The sequence below is a fragment of the Sapajus apella genome, unplaced genomic scaffold (genome assembly GCF_009761245.1).
Source record: "Sapajus apella isolate SASKATOON/1434 unplaced genomic scaffold, GSC_monkey_1.0 scaffold22, whole genome shotgun sequence".
In the NCBI taxonomy this organism is placed as follows: domain Eukaryota; kingdom Metazoa; phylum Chordata; class Mammalia; order Primates; family Cebidae; genus Sapajus; species Sapajus apella.
The window spans coordinates 25,193,479-25,209,693 of NW_022436962.1; the positions used below are offsets into that span (position 1 = coordinate 25,193,479).

A 16,215-nucleotide genomic window follows, 5' to 3' on the forward strand; every position below is an offset into this window, starting at 1 on the left:
TATCCTTTTCTGTCTTTGCTTTTTCTAGTTACCTAAATTATATTAAATGTATCATATGCATTATAACTTATGGTATAGAATTAAAAATGTATAAGTTGTCAGGAATCATACTAGCAGAGAAGTAGAAAAGGTTGGAAAAGGGGTTAGTTTTGTATTAGTAAGACTTCTCCACAAAACTGGCTGGGAATTGATTACTTTTTGTTTTCAAGAAAACGTTCTCCAGCATGACATCTTTAACCCTGTAGAGAAACATTAAGTTGCCCCTTCCCATACTTACAAGAGGGAGTGGGTTTTTTAAAATTAATAGAAAAGTCAAACATTTAAAGCACTCCGATCTTAAAAGCCTTTCCTATTTAAAGAAAAACTGAAATGCTGCAGTTTATACAAAGTCTTATTTTCCTAGATTAAAATTTTAAAAGCAAAGTTCTGTATATATAAGCAAAGATATATTCTGCATCTTTTAAGTGTAGACATTTAAGGGTAAAATAGAAAATTGTTGTTTAAAAAGTACTTTTCTATGGGCAAAGTGGTTTTGTCATATCATATATTCCCTGTTCCCTATTTTGGTTTATCTCTATAAATAGAATTTATTCTAACATCAGTCCACTACTACTGATTTTTATATATACACAGAATATTAACTATAACAGATGGGTATATTTGGCATATCTCCCAAATTGTCTTTGCACTTTTAGCCAGTTATGTTTTTGGTTTCCTTGAATTTTCCCTTAGGGGCCGGCTCCCTGTTGGGTTTTACAGTCATGTGGTATCTTCTTGTAGGAGTACAGACACAACAACACAGATAACAGTTGGTAAAAGTAGCTAAGCGAAAGGAAACTGGCCACCTCAGGTAACTGAGGGTCAGTGTTGACCTCAGTAGGTGGATGTCTGGCTCTGCCTGCTTGCTCTTTTCCTCCTTTGAAAATAAATGAATGTTGGGCAGAGGGTGAGCAGAGGAACTGTTGGGGTACTTTTTCCAGTTCTTTTGGCTGGAGCAAATGCCATTTCTTTTCCATCATTCCCTTTATCCTCACCGTCAGCCTTTTCTGTGGCTTCTTTTATTTTCCCTCTTGCCTTTTACAGGAGAATTGGGCCTCAGAAATATGATCAGTACATGATATTCCTGGGATAGTTTTATATTTCTTTCTTCTTTGTATGTTTTTAAGATAAAGATGAAGCAAATTAAAATCCAGGTATATTTTAATAACACAAATGACCTAAAGGTAATTATGGATATTAAATAACTCATTGCCACTCATTTCCTATAAAGTTATAGTTTGGCAAGCTTCTTTGCCACTTGAAGTGAAAACTGATAGAACTCTCTTCTGTCTTTAAGAATGCAGCCGAATATTTGCAAAAAAATACATGAATCTTTTTTAAAAGACATATAGTAAAATTTAATTAAATTCAGTCCAATGAAGAGGAGGACCAGTTTAGATTAGAGAACCATCTGAAGTGCAGAATGGTTTAGAATTATACCATCCTAGCAATGCCTAGGGTGGCGTTCATGTTTCTTTTCCACAATTGTATTCCTAGTACAGAGCATCTATTATGTGCAACTGGCACATTTTAAATGCTTGGTAAAGATCTATTGAATGAATCAATGAATCTTAGAGGCTTTTGGTTTACTTCTTAATTTTAGAGATGAAGAAGCTTTATCAAGAGACTGAATGGCTTAGGCGGAAGCAGAGCCCAACTTACTTGATGGTTGTTGAACATTTTTAAAAGAAATCATTTTTATTATTTTCAAGATATGTAATAATTGGAACTAAGTCAAACATATATAATAATGAGATTTTTAGACATGCTGCTTCAATGAATTGACCATTATAGTTGTGATTAGCATATTCTTTGTAAATAGGTAATTATAATGTTCTTGTGGAGGTACTTAAGTGGCTTGCTTTCTTAGTTGTTAAAATACTTTTTCTTTAATATTGTTCATGTGGTTAATTTGTTAGGAAACCCTTTGTTGCAAGTTACACAAAGGTTCTTTTAGTAGACTCCTCTCTCTGGGCTATCATAAAGTCTGCATTTGTTAAACAATATATTATCATTGACTTCAGTGTGGAGGGACTTTAGAAAGTATCTACTTCAAGCAATTTATTGTTCAGAGGAGGAAACGGACCTCCAGTTAAGTAACTTGTCAACGTCACATCAATAGTTAGTGGCAAAGCTAGAAATAGAGCCTGGGTTTTATGGTTCTCTGTCAGTGTATCTTTGTTGTAAATAATGGACTTCTTACTGCCGTATAATATGTCAATCTCTTGGTATAGATTTATCTAGGCAATGATATATATTAAAATATAGGGCTTTGAGGGGCAGCCTTAAATATAAAATTGGTTAAACTAAGCTTTTCTCTATTCCCTAATGCTCAGGCCAGTTGGTTGTTGCAGAGGGAGTTAGTGAGAGGGAGTTTCAAAGAGAAAGGGGAATTTTAACAATGTCAGGTTTGGAGCAAACACCTGGAAAGGGTCTGAAAACCTCTGTCAAGAGGAGGGTGAGTGATTAGGAGGAGACTAAGCTATATTGTGTCTATACTGAGTAATGTTTTTGCACGTATTAAGAAAAGACTGGATTAGCCAAGCATGGTAGTATTTGACTATAGTCCCAGCTACTTGGGAGGCTGAGGCAGGAGAATTCTTTGAGCCCAGGTGTTCAAGTCCAGCCTGGGCAACATAGTGAGACCCTCATCTCTTAAAAAAAAAAATGGCTCAAATAGCTCTGTATTTACTGATTGAAGGCATAGCCATGACAGAAGTGAAAAAGGCAAGTTGCAGAGTAACGTGTTATCTCATGAAAAAATAAAACTCTACATATGTGTGTGTGTGTATATGTTTTTATATATGCATATGTTTATGGATGTGATATTTGTATATATTTGAGTGAACCTAAAGAAATAACCAGGCTAATAATATTCATTATATCATGAAGTAGAGTTTGGGAGAGGAATTGTTAACTTTTCCTTCATTTATTGTTGTATTATTTAATTTGTTACATGAAGCATCATTTTTTTTGTTAAAGAGATTTAATAAATTTATTTATAGCTTTTTGTATTCATGATTTTTTAGAAATGAACTTAGAACAGTGATGTCAGTTAGTAGAATTTCCCATAGAAGAAAAATACGGATGATCCGGCTGTGAATTGACTCTACTCTGATAATTTCTAATATATTAAAATTCTTCAGTAATAACAGAGATACAGAAAGGAGCATATTGAAGCTAAAGTTTAGAGGTGCTTTCCCTGGGATCAAAATTTTCCAATTGCCTATATTCTTGATTCACATAATGTTAAAGATTTTATTTATTTTATTTTAGAAATCTTTTAAAAGATTCATATATATATATATTTGCAAATATATTTAGCAGCAAACTAGTTACAGTTAATATATTCACCAATTCAAGATAAATATTGTTTCCATGTGAAAACAAAGTTAAGAAATTCTCATAATGCCCTTGATTAAGACTTTAACCTTTCTTTTGCCAAGATATGAATTGCTTAGTGTAATTACAATTTTTATGTAAAAGAGGAAAAAATAAACTTCTGCATTTTGTGAATTTTTAAGACTTGCATTTTGTGAAGTTGTAAGGCTGCTGAGCCTTCAATAACCCCAAATAAGTGTAAATGCCCCTGTAATTTTCCAACATTAGGGATGTCTATGGTCTTAAGAGGCTATTTATTTGTTTTAGATCGCAGGTACTAATAAAAGAAAAATATTTTTGGATGTAAATATTTACTAGAAGTCTATTAGTCATAGGTTTCACATAGCACTAACAAAGTTGTTCTTTATATAAAATTTAAATAGCAGTCATTTAAAAAACTGTGAAAAAAATACCAGTAATAATTTGAGTGTCTTTGGAATGGAGAAAACAAAATACTAGCCCTTTTCTCAGTTTAGGTGTGTGTGTTATAGTCAGCTGTTCATGTTATAAACTTCTATTTTTTTCATTATGGCACTACCAGATTAATATCTTTTGTAACCAAGACCTGATTCAAGCACCTCATTTTAACAAGGGAATTCTTTCACTCTGAGGAGCTAGCAAAGCTTAGAGAAACCATGAGCAACTGATCTAAAAGCTGATGATAAATTTAAGGATTAGTTGATTCAGGTTACAAAAGAACAAAATAAATTGTAGATGATGAGATAATTATAAAGAAAAATAGAAGGATTTTATTTTCTTAATCTTTTCTAGCTTTTAAAATGAGACTGTTAAAGAATTCATGAAGAATTCTTACCACCTCTTAATACCTACTATTCATGAAGAATTCTTACCACCTCTTAATACCTACTATTATTATAACTCTTAAGTGAAAATTAGATACAGTAATTATTAGGTCAAAGGAAACCATTACTTTACCAGTTTGGGGGAGGAGGTAAGTAGAGGATGAAAATGAGAGAGAATTTGGGGCTTATAATGGGATGGGGTAGGTAAGTCATTTAGCTTGGGCCTTAAATTCATGATGTGCCTTAAATTTAGATTTTTGCTTGTAATCCCGGGAGGCTGAGGCAGGAGAATCGCTTGAACCCAGAAGGCGGAGGTTGCAGTGAGCCAAAATTGTGCCACTGTACTTCAGCCTGGGCAATAGAGCAAGACTCCATCTCAAAAAAACAATAAATTTTTAAAAAATGTTATCCCCAATTCAGTTTTTATATACCCTTGTACTTTTTGTATGTGTATTAAAGACATTAAACTATAAAATATACTACAAATTATTATAACTCTTATTTTGGCTTTTCTATGCTTCCCCTTATATATGGAGAATTAGAGCCTCCTCTTGACCTCTCAGAGGGACAAAGAGAATTTTAGATAGAAAATAGCATCAGAAAGGCCAGGCACAGTGGCTCACGCCTGTAATCCCAGCACTTTGGGAGGCTGAGGTGGGCAGATCATGAGGTCAGGCGTTGGAGACCAGCCTGGCCAATGTGGTGAAACTCTGTCTCTACTAAATACAAAAAAAAAAAAAAAAAATTAGCTGAGCATGGTGGCATATGCCTGTAATCCCAGCTACTTGGTAGGCTGAAGGCAGGAGAATTGCTTGAATTTGGGAGGTGTAGGTTATAGTGAGCTGAGATTGTGCATTTCACTCCAGCCTGGGCAACAAGAGGAAAACTACGTCTCAAAAGAAAGAAAGAAAGAAAATATCATCAGAAAACATTTATTAGATTCATGTTACGAATTAACATTAAATGAGTTTTAACTCTTGCCACTATTGTATTTTAAGACATGTACATGATTCTAAAGTTTTCCTGGAAGAAAAAAAAATATGTACAGACAGCCAGGGAAATTCTGAAAAGGAGAGTTGCTAAGGGAAACTTGATCTATCAGATGACAAAATGCAGGTAATAATAGTATCTGCTACTTATGGTTGTCATGAGGCTTAAATGATATTATTTATTGAAAATTCTTAGGACGTCTGCCACAGAAAAATGTTTAATAAATTTTTAACTGCTATTTTTTGCTTCCCTGATTTGGATATTCATTTTATTTCATTAATTGTGTGTGGTCAGGTATGGCTATGGTCAGTCATGGTGGAGAAAAAGGAGAATAAGATTCAGTTTCTGGAGTATATACTGTGATATATTTCTTAAATCTTCAATAAAGATACATGTAAAATATAAATGAAGCTAGAGTAGCAAGACTTTGGTGAAGTTTTGCATTTTCAATGCACATATCCTTCTTCCCAGAAATTTCACTTCTTTGTGAAATTCCGGGGGGTCATTCCTACATATGTACAAGGAGACAGAAAGGTTCACTGCAGCACTGTCTATAATTGTAAAATATCAAGACTACCTAAATGCCCATCAAAAAAGAAGAGGTAAAGAAATGTTAATGTCTTCATACTGTGAAATAAAATTGGGCAGTTCAAAAGAACAAAGTAGAGCTGTATATGAACATAAATCTCAAAAACATCATTGAACAAAAAGCTGCAGAATTATAGATATGGTCTGATACTGTTTGGATAAAGATGGAAGACATGCAAAATGATACAGCATTGTTTATGGATACACATGTAGTAATAGTGTAAGACATTCGTGGAATGAAAATTAAAATTTGGGATAATGATAACAACCTATTTAGAAGAAAGAAAGGGGATAGGATTCCAGAACATTCCTTAGAGAGACCCCACTCTACTTGTAATATTTTAAAAGAAAAAAAAGCAAATAAGACAACATGTTAAGATTTTATAAATCTGAGAGGAGAGTACATGGGTATTCATATTAGTCTCTTCAACTTATGTTTGAAATATTGCATGCAAATTAAGATGAATATATGAACATGTTGTGAAAGCATCAAAAAGAGAGAAGGAACCAGGCCTCTGGACTCAGAGGGGCATGGATTTGTTCTGTCTCTTCTTCTTCCTGACTCTGGCTTTGGGAGAGATGCTTTACGTCTCTGAGCTTGTTACCTCATCTATAAAATGGGGATAATAATGTCTTCATCCCAATTTGTTATGAGGAATAAATAGCTTATCCAAAATGTCTTTGTGTTAGTCTGTTTTCACACTGCTGATAAAGACATACCCAAGACTGGGAAGAAAAAGAGGTTTAATGAATGTACAGTTCAGCATGGCTGGGGTGGCCTTACAGTCATGCAGGAAGGCACAGAGGAGCAAGTCATGTCTTATGTGGATGGCAGCAGGCAAAAGAGAGCGATTGTGCAGGAGAACTCCTCTTTACAGAACCATCAGATCTCATGAGACTTATTCACTATCATGAGAACAGTATGTAGGAAAATGCTTCATGATTCAATTATCTCCCACCTGGTCCCTCCCATAACACTTGGGAATTATGGGAGTACAATACAAGATGAGATTTGGGTGGGGACACAGTGCTGAACCATATCAGCCTTTTATAGTGTTTAGGATGCAGAATTGCCTAGCACTGGGAATAAAATGTAAGCAACACGGGCATTGTCCTGCCTGTATATAACTTTAGAGTCTAGCAGGGCAGACAGATGATCAACTAATCACCCAAACAGATGTAAATTTTACCAGTGATCAGTGTCTTGAAAGACAAGTGCTGTGAATCCCTCTAATAGGGGAGTTTGTGCTGGTTAGAAAGGTCTTGAAAGGCTCCTTGAGAACAGCCTTGGGGCTGGACTTTTGAGGAAAAGAGCAGGAACTCAGTGAAGAAGCGATGGTCTAACCCAAGGAAACAGCCCTGAGATGTTGTAGGAAGGTGCACAGCCAATAGAAACTGAAGAGAGGCCAGTGAAATGGAGCAGAGAGTTCTAGTGGGAGAGTGGTGATGGCAGATAAGGCTAGAGAAGTAGGTATGAGTCAGATCCCATAGAACTCTGTTGTCCCCATTGGGTAATTTGGGGTATACAGAAAGAACCATTGGAAGCCACTGACTATTATAGTAAGCTAAAGTTCCCTAAAATCAGTGTGAACAGAAGCAGTGTTTGAAGGACTACTTGGAAACAGCTTTAAACAATGAGACATTGTTATGGAGTCTTTGAAAATGATCTGGTGAACTAGTGCAGAGCAATCAGAGCTAGTACTGATGGCTTTTTAAAAGAAGAAGAGAGTAAAGATGCAGAAACTGTATCCACTGAAATACTGGTCACCCATTGATTCTTTTTTGCCAATAGGTGTTCACCCTAATGATTCTTTGAAAAATCTGAGATCCTGTTTTAGTACAGATTCGAAGTTTATACTGTTATACAGAAAGTTAAAGCCTAAAATGGTGAACGAAGGTGAACTTAGTAATATTGGTTATATATAATGGAATCTATTTAGAATACAGTTAAATTTCTTTTTAACAGTATACCCCCCAATTGAAGTGCTTAATATATTAATGTTTTAAGTATTTTTCACATATTGATGAATTAAATATTTGTTGAGGGTTTACTATCTCCAAGTCCCCATGTTCTGTATATGGTAAGATCTCCAGGAAGGAGCTCTGCTCAGGGATTAGCTTTAAGGTGAATCATAAAATATTCTCAGTATAAGTGTCTGTGAAAGATGGGCAATAACAATCAACTACAACACTTCATGGATAAAGCATTTTTGCAAACATAAAGTGTTACAGAAATATAACATGTCCATATGTTTTGTAAGTGTACTTTTGAGAGCAGCACCTTCAAATATTCCTTTTAATTTTTAAAAAGATCTTCAAGGGAGCTTCTGTAATCTTAAAAATTAATTTCAGGAAACCTGAGGTCTGCTGTTTAGTATTAATAGCAATTTTATGTGTAAGGAGATTAAGTGCAAATACATGCTTTTGGAGGTATAAATAAAGGAAGCATTTTAATTAATGAATGTTTATTTGGCACTTTTTTTTTTTTTGTCTGGCTCTTCATTTCTTTTGATCAGTTAGAGAGTCTGTTCTATAATACATTAGGGGCTTTAACACTTTTACCTTATACTGAAACTGGAGCATAACATTAAAGAAAAAAACTTTATAATATGTATAAAAACTCCACTTTGAGGACTCTTTAAGAAACTATAAGTATGTAAAAAAAAGTCTTACATCAAACGTATTACCATTCATGATAATACATGAATGAAATACTTTTTTATGATAACAAAAATCAGAAGCAATCAAAATGTTTAATCATAGAGTGAATGTTTGTATAAATTATGAGATATCTGTACCCATTACAAATTATACTTATGAAGATTAAATTAACTTGAGAAAGTGATTGTTATGATATTAAACGGAGAAAAAACAGGATGTACAATCTCAGTTATACCTTAAAAAGAGAAACAGACATGGGCATATAAAAAAGTTTGGAAATATATACACCAAAATGTTAAGAGGGTATTTTGGTCATTGAGATCATGGATGATTGTTATTTCATTGTTCGTGTTTTTCTGTGCGGTCTAATTTTTCTTCAGTTTGCATGTGCTACTTTTGTAATCAGAAAGCACGGGAATATTATATAAATCCCTTCTAGAGCTGTGATCACACCACCACACTTCAGTCTGGATGACAGTGAGACCCCCTCTCGAAAAATAAAATAAAATCACTTCTACAATGACCTTTTGATGCTAGGGAATGCAGGCCTTTGCAGCAGATTCTATTCATGGAAGGCTGTTTGTCACAGGTAAGAATTTAGGTCTTTCAAAGAGTGGGCAACATTTTTCTTTTTGAATGAATCACCTAAGAATAAAGATGGTTCTGGTGGAAAGTGATTTCCTGTGTGGAGAGGCACGAGGATTACTTGAGGCTAGGAATTCAAGACCAGCCTGGGCAACATGGCAAAACTTTGTCTCTATAACAAATATAAATATTAGCTGAGTGTGGTGGTGTGTGCCTCTGGTCCTAGCTACTCTGGTGGCTGAGGCAGGAAGATCACCTGAACTCAGGAGTTCAAGGCTGCAGTGAGCTGTAATTGCACCACTATACTCCAGCCTGAGCAATAAAGGAAGACCTTGTCTCCAAAAAAACAAAGGTCTGGAAGAGTTTTAGAAAAGTGTTATATATAGGAAAATTAAATTTAACTTTGACAGGCAGACTATATATCTCTAAAGCAGATCTTGTCAATATCTTTTAGAATTATTGATAAAGTAGCACTTCAGTTGCTGACACTAATAGATTTTAAGGAAGTATTAATAACAAGATGTTCAGATGGGTGTTCTTTTTCTTTCTTCAGTTCTCTCTACATTGTGAGAGAAGAGCCACACTTTTGGCTTTATAATGGATTCATTGGCAAGGGCTACTAGCATCAGGTAGAGTTTGAGATTGTAAAATTAGCAACATAATATTTTCAGTTATTTCAGTTTCTTGAAGATTTTTATGGGTCATTTATGCCTTTAGTTCTGGTTTAAAGGAAAAATATTTCCTTGATAATCTTTAATTCTAAATTTGGAAGGGACATAAAGATATTCTTATACTAAAAAGAATGGGCCAAAACAATTGTTAAGTACCTTCATATATATTTGTGTATATGTCTGTGGTGTGTGTGTATTTGACATGTACACATAACTTAAGACCATTTTATTGAATCGAAAAATTTAAAAAGGGAGTTAACAAGACTGGACCAACAAAAGGGAAATTTTGAGGTGGAGAGGGGTATGGACTTTAACAATTAAAATTTAGAAAAATAGATATTTTCTTTTCTGTAGAATTGGAACTTTGACAAAGCTTTAAAGCAATACTCTATGACCATACAAGAAATTACCTGATTTCTATGTGAAATGGACATGGAGATGTTTTAGGTTTTCTTAATTTATTTCATTATGGACTGTTTACCATATATATTCATGTTGTAAGATAATCAAAAATAACTGTGTATTGCAAAGAATACTTATTTTATTTTTCAATGATTTTTGTCAGCCTCTCAATTTAATTCCTCCTTGAAAGTGTGAGAATTTTTCTTACTACTAGAGGGTTATGCCAGTCATCTGCACTACAAAGGAGTAATTTCTCATGCTATTTTAGTAATCTGGGAATGGCAAACATTTAAATGAACTCTAATACAATGGCAGAAGGAGAAGGAAATTAAAGTTTGGTGGGTTCTTCTCTGCATTACATTTAAAAGTATTTTTGTCTAGAAATACTGTAAATTTGCAGGTTAATTTAAAAAAAATAAAATTTAGTTTTTCTCTTTGTGACTTTATGAACGAGTAGAGAAAAATATTCTCTGTATGTTTCTGTTGTTCCAGTTTTAAATTTTCTGGTATTATATGTTTACTTTTAGGTCATTTCCCATTTTTCTGACTTGGTTTTCCATGGAATTTGACAGAAAGCATTTAATGATGGAGTTATATAAATTTTTTATCTTTTATGACAGGCTAAACTTACTGGAAATAAATGTTGATGACAAGATTACGTTAAATATCAGCAGAATGTATTTGTATACATGCTTAGAAATTAACATATACGGAAAAATATTTAAAAATATTAGAGAAGCTAAAACAAATTTTTGCAAAAGAAAATTTTCAAAGAGAATCTTGAGATCTGTCACATGTAAATTATGATTAGACCAACCTTTAGAATATATATAATTTCCATGTAGCAAAGAAGCTTATGAGGTAGTACTAGTAATTAAAGAAATGCCAGTTCAAATAAGGTAGGAAAATAATTTCATGTATTTTTAACTAAAGTTTTTTGTTTTTAAACATGATAAGGCCCAGATTTGTCTGGGCGTAGGATTTAGAGGGCAATTTGGTAATATAATTTAAGTATCATAAAAATGTTCATCCTCTCTGACCCAGTATAAAATTTAACCTAAAAAGAAAATTTAGAAGACGTGCCAGTACCACCACCACCACCAACAATGTGCATATATACAAAATTTTTATAGAAACTTTTTTTTTTTTCAATTTCCATATTTTTCAAAATAAAGATGGCCGGGCACGGTCACGCCTGTAATTCCAGTACTTTGGGAGGAGGAGGCGGGCGAATCACGAGGTCAGGAGTCTGAGACCAGTCTGGCCAACATGGTAAAACCCAGTCTCTACAAAAATACAAAAATTAGCTGGTGGTGGCACACGCCTATCATCCCAGCTAATCGGGACGCTGAGGCAGGAGAATCGCTTCAACCCGGGAGGCGGAGGTTGCAGTGAGCTGAGATCAAGCCCCTGCACTCCAGCCTGGGCAAAAGAGCAAGACTCCCATAGATAGATAGATAGATAGATAGATAGATAGATAGATAGATAGACAGACGACAGATAGATAGATAGATAGATAGATGGATGGATGATAGGCTGGGCAGTGTGGCTCACGCCTGTAATCCCAGCACTTCAGGAGGCTGAGGCGGATGATTCACGAGGTCAGGAGACTGAGACTATCCTGGCTAACACGGTGAAACCCCGTCTCTTCTAAAAATACAAAGGTTAGCTGGGTGTGATGGTGCGCGCCTGTAGTCTTAGCTACTTGGGAGGCTGAAACAGAATTACTTGAACCCGGGAGGTGGAGGTTGCAGTGAGTCGAGATTGTGCCACTGCACAGCAGCCTGGCTACAGAGCAAGACTCCATCCATCCATTTATCCATCCATCCATCCAACCATCCATCCATCCATCCATAAACAAACAAATAAAATTGCTTTGACACAAACTGTTCAAGAATTGTAAGAAAGAGTTGCAAAGGCATAAGCATACACAGATTTGTTAATTACACACATAGGGTTGTAAGCATGCTTGCAAAAAGACCTGTTAAAATATATACTAGCCTCTGGAAGCGTACTCTGTGTAGTGTTACAACTCTATACTTTAAGCAAGGAAAACTGACAGTATACTGTGTTTGCTTAAATAGTCAAAATACACCTGTACAAAAATAGAAGGCATTCCATTTACATTATAAGGTGGGAGGGGCTCTGATTTTAAGGAAAGCTACTAGACTGACAGCTCTTTGAAGACCGGGACCCATCTTTCCTTATTCATCTTGGTAGCCTAATAGAGTTCCTGTCCTATAATTGACTCTCAGTAGATAATTACTGTTTGGATCTGTTACTCTCCTCTTTAACCACTACTGCTGAATAAGGTTCCCAAACTCCTGCCAGATGACTGAATTTTAATCACTTGGGCTGTCTCCCCTGAACTTCTTATTTCTTCACCTGTGCCCAGGGACTTTTTTTTTTTTTAAAAAAAAACTTTTTATTTTGAAATAGTTGTAAACTTTCAGAAAACTTACATAGAGTTCCTGTGTTCCCAGCTTTTCTTCATGTTAATATATAACCATACCACAATTATTAAAACAAAGAAACTAACATTATTATAATATTTCTATTAATTTAAATTTTGCCAGTTTTTTCACTTATATTCTTTCTCTGGCCCAGATCCAACCCTGATCCCAACTGTACTAAATTGTCATGTCTCCTTAGTCTCTTCCAATCTGTTAATGTGTGATAGTTTTCCAGTCTCTTTATTTTTCATGACCCTGGCAATTTGGAAGAGCATTTTTCAGGTTTCTGTTGCGAAATGTTCCTCAGTTTGGGTAAAGCTTATGTTGTCTCATATTTAGATAGAGGCTATGCATTTTTGGCTGTGCAGCCTACAGAAGGGATGCTGTGTAAGTCTCAGTGCATCATATTGAGGGAATGTGGTGTTTATATGTCATATTGGTGATGTTAACTTTGACCACTTCATTAAGGTGTCTGCCCAGTTTTTACTCTGAAAAGTTACTGTTTTTCCTTTCATAAGCAGTGAGTATCTTTTGCTCACTGATTTTAGCATCCATTGACGATTCTTGCCTACAATAATTACTATGGTATTTGTCTAATGATGACTTTTAAATTTCTATATTTTTCTACATTCAGTAATTGGAAAGCTACTGTAAGGAAGAACGATTTCTTCTTCCTCATTTATTTATGTAAGTAGGGCCTCATGAATATTTATTTATTTTATTCCATGAGTTATAATCCAATACTATTATTAATTTATGTTTTTGTTTAAATTGTTCCATCTTTGGCCATTGGGAGTTCCTTTAAATTGGCTTTGGTGTCCTTTTCACATGTTTTTGAGCATTTGCATACTTTGAAGTACCCCAAAATATTCCAGGCTTATCTTATATTTTCCCTGTACCCACCCTAGAGCTCCAAAAATCCCTGATTTCTTTTCTTCTTTCTTTCTTTCTTCCCCCACCTTTTTTTTTTTTTTTTGAGGAAAGGTCTCATTCTGTCACCCAGGCTGGGGTGTAGTAGTGTAATCACAGCTTATTGCAGCCTCTGCCTCCCGGGCTCAAGTGATCCTCCTGCCTTGAGTCCCCAGTAGCTAGGACTACAGGTACAAGCCACAATACTTGGCTAATTTTCTAATTTTTGGTAGAGGCAGAATCTTGCTATTGCCTGGGATTCTGGTTTCTTTAATTGAAGAATGGTATTTAGAAACCAAGTCTGAGTGCCAGGTGTACTTCCTGCTCCTTGGTGTCATTGCTTCTGGGTTTTTTGAGTGGGCAAAGCAAGGAAATATGCGTATATACTAGTATGTTCATATATATATATATATTTGGTTTTTGTCAGTGTATGTATGCACACCATTTCAGAATTACTAGCCTGTATCTCTGTGAGAAATAAGTTTACTAACTACAGGATAATATTTGTGTACGGTTCTTTTTTCTTTCATTTTATTTTATTTTATTTTTTTATTTTTAAAAACCAGTCATCTTTCATTTTACAGTATCATCAAACACTGTTATCTAGAGTTAATTAGGGTTAGTTATTTCTTTATCCACCTCTACAATATGGCTGGGTTCTTCACTTGCAATACAGTTGGGATCATTTGTTATTGCTTGTATTCAGCTGTGGGTTCATCCTGGTTTTACTTTTTTGTTTATTTTGTGACTAGGTGAAACATCATGGCATTAAGAGTCAGAGCAGTACAAAAAACTACTCAGAAAAGTGGGAAGCTCTTTTTTAAAAGCTTTTCAGATGCTCCTGACGTTTTACCTATTCTCAGAACACTGAGAACTACCCAGGGGCTTTGGAGCCATTCAGCCCTGAATTTAAATTTAGCCTCTTATCAGGTATGCAATGTCAGCTAAGCTACTTTCCCTGTCTGAGCTTCTGATTCCTACTTCTAGGGATTGTTGTGGGGATGAGAAAAAATATATAGGAAATGTTTATAACAATGCCTGCACAAAGTGGGAGCCAACTGTATTCATTCATATACTCATTTAGCGAATATTAATTGCATTGCTACTATGTACCGAGGCACTGTACTCTTTCCTAATGATTCAAAATAACTAAGACATAGTTTATGCCTTTGAATAGTTCATATTTTGGGGGGCATGTGGCAGTTTTGTAGAAAATACAGTGACCATTTCTTACATTGAAATGCAACATAAGAGGCTAAGATTATAATAAATCATAATTTTTTGAAAGCTTTTGTATAGAATGCTTAACCGGTACAGACTGTATCTCTCTAGTGAACTATTACAATTAAAAAAAATGTAAGGAAAGAAATGTACATCTCTGACTCTCTCAAATATAAGTCATTTTTTGCTTTTGGAATTGTCTAGATCTCAGACCATTTGAAGTTGAATTTTCTAGTGTGTGCCTGTAAACATGTGTTTAGTATTCTTACATACTAGACATTCAGGTGATGCATGTATACAGTATATACAGTCATCCCTTGGTATCTGTGTATGACTGGTTCCAGGACCTCTCTGGGATATCAAAGTCTGCAGACGCTAAAGGCCCTCATATAAAGTGGCATAGTATTTGCATATAATACTTAGGATGCTATACACATCCTCCTGTATACTTTAATCTTTAGATTACTTACAATACTCAATGTAATGTAAATCCTATGGAAATAGCTGTTATACAGTATTGTTTAGGGAATAATGACAAGAAAAAAGTCTGTACACGTTCAGTACAGATGCAATTTTTTTTCAATTATTTTTTATCTGGGTTTGTTAAATACATGGATTTGGAATCCACAGATACAGAGGGGAGCCTGTATACACATGTCCTAGAACAGTGCTTTTTGATTGCAATGTGCATGTGAATCATCTGGGGATTTTATTAAAAAGCAGATTTGGAGTCAGTAGATCCTGGAGAGGGAACTGAGAATCTGCATTCATAGCACTCCCAGCAGGTACAGTGGTTGTGGACCACACTTTGAGAGTAGTAAGGGTCTTTATTGCACTGACTTTGAAATCATACTTTCTGCCTTTCAGTCCCTGTTCTCCCACTTATGAAATATGTGCTCATTATTAATGATTAATTTCACTCAATGTGCATATTGTACCTTGAAGTGCTATTGAAGTCACCACTAATAGCAGTTGAAACATTTTAAATTAACACTTAGCACATGAAGACAAACCTCACGACTTAGCAATACAGCTAAAGATGTGTTGCTTCTGCTTCTGTTTGGATCTATATGTTATTTGTGAGTTTTTTTTTTTTTTCATTGTGGCAGCCACTAAAACTAAGTACCTAAATAAACTGAAATTAGAACCAAACTTGCAAAGCACGTCATAATTAAGGGTTAGATCAAGATTTAAAAAGAAGACCAAGAGCAGTCGTTTATGCTTGTAATCCTAGCAGTTTGGGAGGCTGAGGCAGGAGGATCTCCTGAGCCCTGGAGTTTGAGACCCAGCCTAGGCAACATGGCAAAAACTCATCTTTACAGAAAATACGAAAACTAGCTGGTGCATGACTATGGTCCCAGCTCCTTGAGGGGCTGAGGTGGGAGGATCACATGAGTTGGGGAGGTCATGGCTACAGTGAGCTCTAATTTCACCACTGCACTCCAGTCTGGACAACAGAACAAGACCCTGTCTCAAAAAACAGAAAAAAAAAAAAAAAAAAAAAAAAAAAAA

The 16,215-nt window shown here is 35.1% G+C and overlaps 1 protein-coding gene and 1 long non-coding RNA gene across 2 annotated transcripts in view; one reads left to right on the forward strand and one right to left on the reverse strand.

Moving 5' to 3' along the window:
* The window catches only part of DISP1 (dispatched RND transporter family member 1), a 166,296-nt gene that overhangs the window by 41,388 nt on the left and 108,693 nt on the right, over window positions 1-16,215 (forward strand). The window lies entirely within an intron of this gene.
* On the reverse strand, window positions 4,173-4,352 carry LOC116558988. Its single transcript, XR_004272261.1, has 2 exons — window positions 4,285-4,352; window positions 4,173-4,247 (listed from the first exon to the last, which is right to left on the reverse strand). It is a non-coding gene; the product is annotated as an uncharacterized LOC116558988 (long non-coding RNA).